Raw genomic sequence first — 10,878 nt, 5'->3', positions numbered from 1 at the left:
CCTTTTGAGAGCTTTTATCTCTATTTTCCTATACCTACCCCATCGCTTGAAGACTTATAGTGATGGTGTGGTATTTTCTGTTACTCGATTAAAGGCGTGTACATGTACCTGGAAGGTGGGTCATGACCGAGTTATTATGGCGCTTGTATTTCAATCGCTGGGACAAAGGAGATACAGGTTCAATCTTGACTTGGACATGGCTCTTGTGAATTTTCCTTTCGTTTCAAATTTGGCCGAATTAAGACTACTCTTGAAAAGATTCTTACATTCACTGGAAAGATTTAGGTATATTTGTTTTACTATGAAAGACTGATTGTCTGCATCAAACTAAGAATAGCATCGGTAGAACAATATTATCACCTGTTTCAGCCACCGTGATATTTACCTAATGGTTCCAAGAAACGTTATTTATTCTGTACGTTTTAATGCGCCTTTGTTTTCACAACTCATTGCGGTAAATTGTGAACGGCTTTTCGAAAATTTATAATATTTTGCTGCTACTGTGTCATGTCTAAAGGTATTCTTTTGTGGTTGAAAACTGAAAACATAATATGTTACATTAACTACATGCACATGGAAGACATTATTCTAATTATGCAGGAATAAATTGCAATAAAACCGTAAATTTTATGCGCGTAAACATATTATTTTTTCTTAGCCGTCTTGGATCATTCTCGTCTTCAGAAAATATCTCACCCGATTACTGTGTCGTCGAAGACGGTGCTTACAGAAGTAGTATCTAAAAGATGACCGTCGCAATAGTACGGTAATAAGTGTCATACACTGACCCGTATTCCAAGGTGGGGGGGGGGGGGGTCACTTTCTTGTCCTGGCCGTAGCTCATCCCTCCCAGATAAATGAGGTGGTAGGATCGAATCCGTCTTTGGTTGGTTCACATTCATCTCTAAGTCAGGACGTTTGTCAGGCACATGTTTAAAAGCGGTGAGTACGGGCTCTCTGCATGGTTTTCGGTTTGTGTGTCAGAGCGGTGGTTTAATGTAAGTGCTTTCCGCATGTCTTTTGGTTTGCGTGTCAGGGCGGTTGTTTAGTGTAAGTGCTCTACGCATGGCTTGTTAGGTACATGTCTAAAAGCGGTGAGTAAGGGCTCTCTGCATAGTTTTCGGTTTGCGTGTCCGGGAGGTGGTTTAGTGTAGGTGCTCTTTCCGCATAGCTTTTGGTTTGCGTCAATTGCGTGTCAGGGCGGTGGATTAGTATAAGGGCTCTCTGCATGGTTTCTGCTTTGCGTGTCATGGCTGTGGTTTAGTATATGGGCTCTCTGCATGGTTTCTGGTTTGCATGTCAGGACGGTGGTTTAGTAATGGCCCTCTGGTTTCTGGTTTGCGTGTCAGGAGTGTGATTTAGTAAGGGCGCTCTGATTTCTGGTTTGCGTGTCAGGGCGGTGGTTCAGTGAGGGCTCTGGCTTGTGCGCTACGGCGGTGGTTCAGTAAGGGCCCTCTGGTTTCTGGTTTGCGTGCTCCGGTGGTGGTTCAGTAAGGGCAGTCTGGATTCTCTGCTCTCAGTCCGCTGTTCTGTAGGGGGGAAATTCTTGAGCGTAGCGCTACACGTTAAATAAATACATAAGCAGATAAAGTATGTTTTAGGCCATTGTTACAAAGGACATCGGGCAACAAAATTCCAAATTGTTTCACTTGCAAAGTGTGTTAGTTGATGTTTTGGTAGATGCGTTATGATCGGATTGGTGAGTTGGAAAAAGAGGCTGAAAATAGCGATCTAAGATGCCTTTTCTGTGTAAACAACAGTGTTAAACCTACGGCACAACCCCCAAGATATTCTAATGTTCCACATGTATTTGGTGATTCACAATCGGGTTGTGGAACAAGTTGTCTACAATTTATTCAGGTAAAGCACCTAATGATTACAGCCATTCCTTTGAATGCGTGCTTTGTGAAAGTAAGGATTGACCACGAGACAAAATTGATTCTTGATGAAGGCGTACAAAGTGCGATTATGATGATTCAGTATTTCGTCGGCGAGGCATGCTGTGCTAAGTCGGAAATAACTCACGGAGTAAATATACGTACAGTATCGAGCTAGAGTTGGCCCAGGCTAAAAGTCTGTATGCGAAGACATGAGATTAGGTGTAGTTGACATCATGTGGTAAATGGAGAAATTGCAGTAGTTTGTAATCCGATGGCGGCTACTCCTGTTTCTGCCAGGAGTATGTATTATATATTGTTAAAACGATGGACCACTAGTACATGTATTTTAGTGATAATCTGTGACAAACATGTAATTATATACTATCATAGTCGTACATTAAAAACTGTGATAACTGTGTATTATAATCTGTAATAAATATGTATTATATAGTGTGATGTACAGTGTCCGCTGACGTAGTGAAATTGTAGCAAAGAAACGCGTGGTGACACGCAAACCAGACAGCCCTGAATACAGGATGTTCACCTTAGTATAATGAACATATCTAACAAAACACAACAACATAATGCCGGTGTAATTTATGTCATGTCCTGTGACGTGTGTTTTGCAGAAACACCCAAACCAGTCAGCCCTGGATACAACACAGGAACGCGCCGTGACATATAAACCAGTCTGCCCTGCATGGATGCTTCATAAACAAAGGAACGTGCCGTGACTCACAAACCTATCAGCCCTGGATGCTTCCCCAACACAGGTACCCACCATGGCCCCTTCCCCCTTTCCCCGATGTTTCATCAACGCAGGAACGCACCGTGACATACAAACCTGTTAGCCCTGGATGGTTCCTCAACACAGGAACGCACAGTGACACGCAAACCACTCAGCCCTTTATGCTTCGTCAACAGAGAAACGCGTCGTGACAAGTATACCATCCAGCACGGATGCTTCCTCAACACAGGAGCGCGTCGTGACATACAAACCTGTTAGCCCTGGATGCTTCCTCAATACAGGAACGCACCGTGACAAGTATACCAGCCAACCCGGATGCTTCCTCAACACAGGAAAGTTCCGTGACAATCACAGCAGCCAGCCTTGGATGTTCCTTCCATGCAATCACCTTGCAAACTTACTGACATAAGCATACTGATCTAAACAAAAGCATTTAACTGAGTACCTCAGGGGCGCGCACCTGACCTATAACTGTTGACCTCAGATACTTGTAGATTCAGAGCACGAACAGTGGGCGTACATGCTGATGAGTCCTTAATGATATAAAACACGTCTGATTCTAATTTGCTTTCTGCTCCCAGGCTATAGTCACGTCTTGTTGGTGTCGGGGGGGAATACCTCTTCTCTGACAGAGTGCCTGGTAACACGCACGTCCCAGAGATGTGGACCATGTGGGCAGTCACCATTTAACGCTAAAATTATCAGCGATTAAGTGGTGTCCCAGATGCAGGTTTCCATCACAAGTTGTCAAAACCTAACATCCACAAATACACATATCTGCGGTACTAAACCGATTCACCACCTAACAACCAAGTTTATTGTACATTCATCTGTGGCATTACATGCAAGTAAAGTGAATGCCAATACAAATGGGAACCCATCCTGGAGTAATAATGGAAGGATTAATATATGCCCCTTACAGCTATGCTTCCCAGGATCACTGGAGAAACAACCTGTCGTGTAACCAACAACTGTTACATTACTCCTATATACTCGTATATAACGCATGACACACAGAGGCATTGCTTGAAAGAGAAGAAAATGTAAATATCACTCAAATACCATTGAAAAGAGGATGCATTTCCTCGCAGGTGCATGCCATAAAAAATTCTACTATGTACATCAAGTTGATAAATTATAAACAAAGTCAGCGCCAACATCCGCTCCATTTTGCCTAAGAACTAGTCCTGAAGTTTTCTGTGTTAGGTGGAAAATTGCCATCAGAAACCGCCGAAGTGCTGTTCGTACATTTCCGGTAGAACTCTTCTTCTCAGAAGGTAGCGAACAGTACAGTTCGTTTTAGGCTTAACGATCGGGAAACCGGAAAGTTGGACGTAGGTTCCGAGTTTACGCGAACAAGCTGGCAGTTTTAACGACTCTCATTGGCTGAGAGGCAACACACCCCCAGCATAAATCACAGGGTGTTAAAGATGGAGGACGCCATGAACTCAGCGATTTAAGCCAGATTTGCCGTTTTCAGGCTTTGCGTGTTTGGCGAGGAAAAATCGCAAAATTATGCAGCAGGCACCACCAGATAGAAAAAAATGTGCTCTTTTCAGCCTATAGTGTCATGGTTTTTAAGTTTTAGAAAATCACCAAATATGCTTCATTCAACAAATGCCGTGGTTAATCTTGGTCAATAAACAGGCACCAACGTGCTTTTACCTGCTGAAGTAACGGTAAATTGGATTGAGAGAAGTCTAAAAAATGTTAATGGGAAAGTGGAAAAATTTTCTGACAAACTGATATAAAACTCACAGAAGAAGACGTAAAGCAATTCAAATGAGACAAGTCGGGTGCCTGAGACAACTCGTGTAATGCAATTATCTGAGACAACTCGTACAACACGGGTGCCTAAGACAACTCGTGCAATTCAATTATCTGAGATAACTCGTGCAATGTGGGTGCCTGAGATAACCCAATGGTGGAGGCGGGGGGTGGGGGGGCAAAGGTGGACGTGTGGTAATTGGAGAAGGTGGCATTGGTGCCATGCTGATATTGCTGAAGGTGACAGTGATGGGATATGGATATTGAAGAAGGGGACACTGATGGCATGCGGATATTGGAGAAGGGGACAATGATGGGCATGTGCTTATTGGCCAAGGCGACTATGATGGGCATGTGGCTATTGGCCAAGGCGACTATGATGGGCTTGTGGCTATTGACCAAGTAACTATGATGGGATTGTGGTTATTTATTACCTAACTAACTATGATGGGCATGTAGTAATTGGCCAAGGCGACTATGATGGGCATGATGGACATGTGGCTATTGGCCAAGCGACTATGATGGGCATGTGGTTATTGGCCAATCGACTATGATGGACATGTGGTTATTGGCCAAGCGACTATGATGGACATGTGGTTATTGGCCAAATGACTATGATGGGCATGTGGTTATTAGCTAGTCGACTGTGAGTGACATGTGGTTATTGGCCAAGGCGTCTATGATTGACATGTGGTTATTGGCCAAGCGATTATGATAGGCGTGTGGTTATTAGCTAAGCGACTATGATGGGCATGTGGTTATTACCTAGTCGACTGTGAGTGGCATGTGGTTATTGGCCAAGGCGACTATGACTGGCATGTGATTATTGGCCTGGCGACTATGATGGACACGTGGTTATTGGACAAGTGACTGTGATGGACATGTGGTTATTGGCCAAGCGATTATGATAGGCGTGGGGTTATTAGCTAAGCGACTATGACTGGCATGTGGTTATTGGCCAAATGACTATGATGGGCATGTGGTTATTAGCTAGTCGACTGTGAGTGGCATGTGGTTATTGTCCAGGCGACTATGATAGGCATGTGGTTATTGGCCTAGCGACTATGATGGACACGTGGTTTTTGGCCCAGCGACTATGATTGACATGTGGTTATTGGCCTAGCGACTATGATTGACATGTGGTTATTGGCCAAGCGATTATGATAGGCGTGTGGTTATTAGCTAAGCGACTATGATGGGCATGTGGTTATTACCTAGTCGACTGTGAGTGGCATGTGGTTATTGGCCAAGGCGACTATGACTGGCATGTGATTATTGGCCTGGCGACTATGATGGACACGTGGTTATTGGCCTAGCGACTATGATGGACATGTGGTTATTGGACAAGTGACTGTGATGGACATGTGGTTATTGGCCAAGCGATTATGATAGGCGTGGGGTTATTAGCTAAGCGACTATGACTGGCATGTGGTTATTGGCCAAATGACTATGATGGGCATGTAGTTATTAGCTAGTCGACTGTGAGTGGCATGTGGTTATTGTCCAGGCGCCTATGATGGGCATGTGGTTATTGGCCTAGCGACTATGATGGACACGTGGTTTTTGGCCCAGCGACTATGATTGACATGTGGTTATTGGCCAAGCGATTATGATAGGCGTGTGGTTATTAGCTAAGCGACTATGATGGGCATGTGGTTATTACCTAGTCGACTGTGAGTGGCATGTGGTTATTGGCCAAGGTGACTATGACTGGCATGTGGTTATTGGCCTGGCGACTATGATGGACACGTGGTTATTGGCCTAGCGACTATGATGGACATGTGGTTATTGGACAAGTGACCGTGATGGACTATGTGGTTATTGGCCAAGAGATTATGGTGGGCGTGTGGCTAATATCTAAGCGACTATGACTGGCATGTGGTTATTGGTCAAGTAACTATGATGGGCATGTGGTTATTGTAGAAGGCGACAATCTTGATGATTTACAGCTATGAGACCTCAAGTATTTGTGTAGTATTACCTCGTTTTCTGTAACTGTCCAGGCCATTTGTGGCAGTGATGTCAAATACTATGAACTAAGTGCTGAAATGTTTTTCAGTGAATCATTGTAAAAATAGTGACGGTGACTTCACAGCTAACGCTGTCAATCTTTTATCACAGTCCGTTGTATTCTTCTTCAAATTAATGAACAAAAAAAAAACAACAAAAACCTAAGTAATTTCTTAATTTCCCGTTATTATTGTGGCTTTGCTACATAAATTTAATCCCCTTCTGTTGTGCAAAGCTCGGAGGGGAAGAGAAGGTTTTCCAATCTGATAAACACTCTTAAAGGCTAAACCAAATTATTCTATCGGTTTTTCTTGCACCATGTAATGAAATGACTTCATCAAAGTATTTATAGTTTCCCCGTGCGTTCTTATCCCTTATCCACCGGCTGATCGCTTTTCAAGTTCCAATTAAGTAATTAAGCTGCTGTTTGAAGAGGAAGGGTACCTAAAGATGATAACGGTAACGCAAACAAAAATCTTCTTCCGGAAATGACAGATACATGCATGGTCTATTGTAATGGGCGTGGAATCACGTGACTCGCTTGTGCAATTGATTGATTATAATGTTATGACTACCTGGTGCCACACGCATTTTGAGTCTCATGTACTCGCAGTTAATAGTGATGTAAGATGTTATCATTGCACGTTGCAAGAGGTGGGTTAATGATGCCAATCAAGGCTGTGTATTGATTTGTTTTAAGTATTACATAATCTTTACTAGCAAAAAGGGAATTAATAACTTACAAATCTAATAAAAGCGGCGAAAAGTGACGTTTCACATTTAAATGCACTTCAATGGTTTCGAAAATTATTATTTTTTCATAGCCAAATGTTGCATGAAGCGAAGGAAATATTTCCTAGTCCACTTTGGAAATCTGTGCTATTGGCGTAATGAACATTTAAGAATGTGTCTATTTGGTTAGGGGTTCATTTTATGGCAGAATGCAACACCTGGTAAAAGTTGATTGCATTAAAAATCTGTTTACATTGTCCTAAAATGTTTTCCCACTTTTTGAACACAAAACGTCAGGTGATGGACACATTATTACATATTTGTAAGGCATTTTTTGACGACTGACTAAATTGAAGTGAAAGATGTAACGATTGTAAGCAAAATTATTCACTACATAAGAGCTACACTACACGGAACGTGCTCACCAAATGCAGCTATCCCTGGGTATGACAGGTACGATAAACAGCTGATACTGAACACAAAAATAAGATCACTCCTAAAAACACTTCTAGATTACATGTAATTACCGGTCTTACCCGTCTTCTGTCCTGACATGCCTCTACTGAGTATGTGCATATTAAACACAATATTATGCACCTGTATAAATGCCGAAGGACAAAAAGGTTTGTGTGGTACGGGAAATACACTCTACGTCTCGTTTCCTGCTGCGTTTGACAAAAACGTAAACACATAGTTCTGATACCCTTAAAACTGAAATGTTTTATATACGTTTATATAATGTTAACTTCAACATATCGGCACGTTGGCACAGAACGGAAAGCACTTACGAATGTCAGGATAACATTTCCAGATTGATTAGAAAATGTTGTAATTAAACACTATTCCTTGTCACGAAAAGTAACACTTTTAGGGCTTGTGCGATGTCTTGCGGGTGAAGGAAACCTGAGTGTTTAGTGTAAAGCACTGACCTTTGGTACGTTACTGAGTAATTTTCCCATGTGAAATGTAGAGATGTGCACATCACAAATTGGTGAAAGACAAGTGGTCTTCAACGAACCTTAGAAAGCGTGAACAGTCGCATGAGCATGGTGGACAAATTCACCAAATTAAACAAAATGTAAGTCTACGTTTCTTATTAACCCGACTGCTCCAGACATTCAAACATAGATGATTAGAACACTTAGTCTTTAAAATACGAGTGCATTTCGAAAATCTGCTTCACAGAATTAACCTGACACGAATCAAATGTGTTGCGAAACCTATTATCTAATAAAACCACAATCTTATCGATTATTTAGATGAACAGGAATATTAGCGTTATTATGCATGGCTGTTATGCGTGTGGAACATACGATGTAAGAGGACCTTCGTGTATCGGTGGCTGCTAGCGCAGCACAATCACTTAGAAGTCTCTCATTAATTCCTTCGCTGTGAGTTCAAATCCACCGTCTCCGGTCGTACGCCGAACGGCAATCCAGCAACCTGCGGATGGTCGTGGGTTTTCCCCCGGGCTGTGTCTGATTTTCTTCCACCATCATGATGGCCACCGTCGTATATAAGTGAAATATTCTTTATTGGGATTAAGTCTAGGTTGCACAAATTGCCGTCATGAGAACTAACTTATCACCTGGGTTGAACCCGTTTGTGCTGTAAATCTGAGGCATTGAACACAGTTTTCCCCCAAAAGTGAACAAAATGTTTTACAAAATAGACAATTCGTGGGAGCCAATTAATAAAAAGCACTCCTCAGAAACCTAGTCTCGATATGAAATCCCAGGAAACTTGAAAAAAGTAATGAAGAAGTGTCAAAGACGAAGAAAGAGAGAAGATAACTCAGCCTACATAAAAAATCAGTTTGCTAGATAAGCTATCACAGATAATATCCGTTGCACAGTTGTGTAGCCTGCATCCACGTATGGCTGTTTGAGCATGTGAATACTTTTTCTTGTTCCCGTCATCTGACCTTTCAGTGAAGCATCCCGAGTGTTTCGATCTGCCCCGCCACCTGAGACGCCATGAAGTTTTCACAAACCACTGAGAACAATATATCACGTCACCATGACAACGCATCTTGTCTCGTCTGTACAGAATATTCATTTACATGTAAACAAAGTGTTATTTCCAAAAGTTTCGAACGATAAAAAAGTCGATGCAAGGAAAAAATTTAATCGATATTTATGATGCTATAGGACACCGTTGTACAGAAAAAAGAATTGGAGAAAATCACGTCTATTGCTTTGCTCTTCCCGGCTCTTTACAGCAGCCCAGCCGTTTCTGGAAGCCATTTGTTACTAAATCATGTGACTCTTTCAACTCCCAGGCCGTCATGTTTTACCGAATTACCGCGAACTAAGGACAAAATAAGGATTACGTAGAACAGAAATTCGTGCTATATACTGTAATAAATGCTGGAGTGAAACATCTCGAATCTCCTCCACAGAACTTTATCGTTTCCATGCACAAGGTTAAAATCGCCTACTTTTATATAATGAGGGTATTTCCCGACCAACCTACATGTATGTAGTACCCATATATGGTGCCAATATGCATTGTCAGTATCCACCGTCAAACAGATAGCCCTGCTTCCAACGAATCCTTCACTCAAATTACAGTACTTGGTATTGGCCTGTACATATGCTCTGAACGCTTGTGTTGTCAGACAGGCCGACTCACATCACTAAATAATTACTCCAAAGACTGATTTATAGTAATTTATCTGTAAATGACAACAAAACGTTGTTACCTGTAAATGTACTTTATTCGGTATTAACAGCGTGATTGTCGTAATAATTTATAAAGACTAGTCGATAGGACTTATATCTATATGCCACTTACATGACGGCGGCCAGAATAAATGGTGGGAGGAAACCGGTGAGTGAATGAGTGAGTGTTGAGGGTTTAACGTCGGTACTTAGCAATTTTTCCGTCATATGACGACAAAGGAGTCCTTAGAGAGCATGTAATGTATCTCCCTGTGGCGGGACGGATTTCCACCGCTCTTTTATTTAGTGCTCTTCACCGAAACGACTTACTGAAGGCAAGTAAGCAGCCCCACCCGAGTCGTTATACTGATACGGGTCAACCAGTCGTTCCACTATCCCCTTATTCCTGCCAAGCGAGGCAGCTACAACTTCTTCTGTTAAGATCTTAGGTATGACCCGACCCAGCCTCCGACGCTCGACGAACCGAGCCATTGGGCCCGGTGAGAGGAAACTGGGCTCGGAAATACCCACGACCATCCGCACGTTGCTAGAGGACCTTCGAAATACCTTTACGACCGGAGAGGAAGCCAGCATTCGATGGACCTGAACTATAACAGCGACCGCATTAGTATAAGACTCCTGAGTCATTGTGGATAGGAACTTAATTTAAAAGACTAAGGCCGGGTTTTGCCACCAGTGAAGATGAAGTCCCAGCACTATATTAATGCCCTGCATGAATAGAGTAAATATGTAAATTTCCCCACATATTCCGTTACTCTCAACATCCCACCAGAACAGTGCTGGTGATGGAATCTCCAGAGTTTTCTCAAGGGGGCGGTCTTTAACCACGTGTCCGTAACAGGCAAAATATAAGAATGCACCTTTTATTTCCTACTTTTGATATGAACACTGTTTTACCACTTGCCTTGAATGTATTGAAACAGCATACAGAGATTTGAAAGAAAAATGTGATTAATATGACATGGAAAGTTAGTTTCATTAAACCAATTTGTAGACCTGAGTAAATATAATGTGGCTCTTATCAAACGGACATGCGTTTTGTAGCCAAAAAACATGC

The sequence above is a fragment of the Liolophura sinensis genome, chromosome 6 (assembly GCF_032854445.1).
Source record: "Liolophura sinensis isolate JHLJ2023 chromosome 6, CUHK_Ljap_v2, whole genome shotgun sequence".
Taxonomy (NCBI): domain Eukaryota; kingdom Metazoa; phylum Mollusca; class Polyplacophora; order Chitonida; family Chitonidae; genus Liolophura; species Liolophura sinensis.
The sequence above is the reverse complement of the archived record's forward strand: the minus strand, read 5'-3'. Positions refer to the sequence as shown.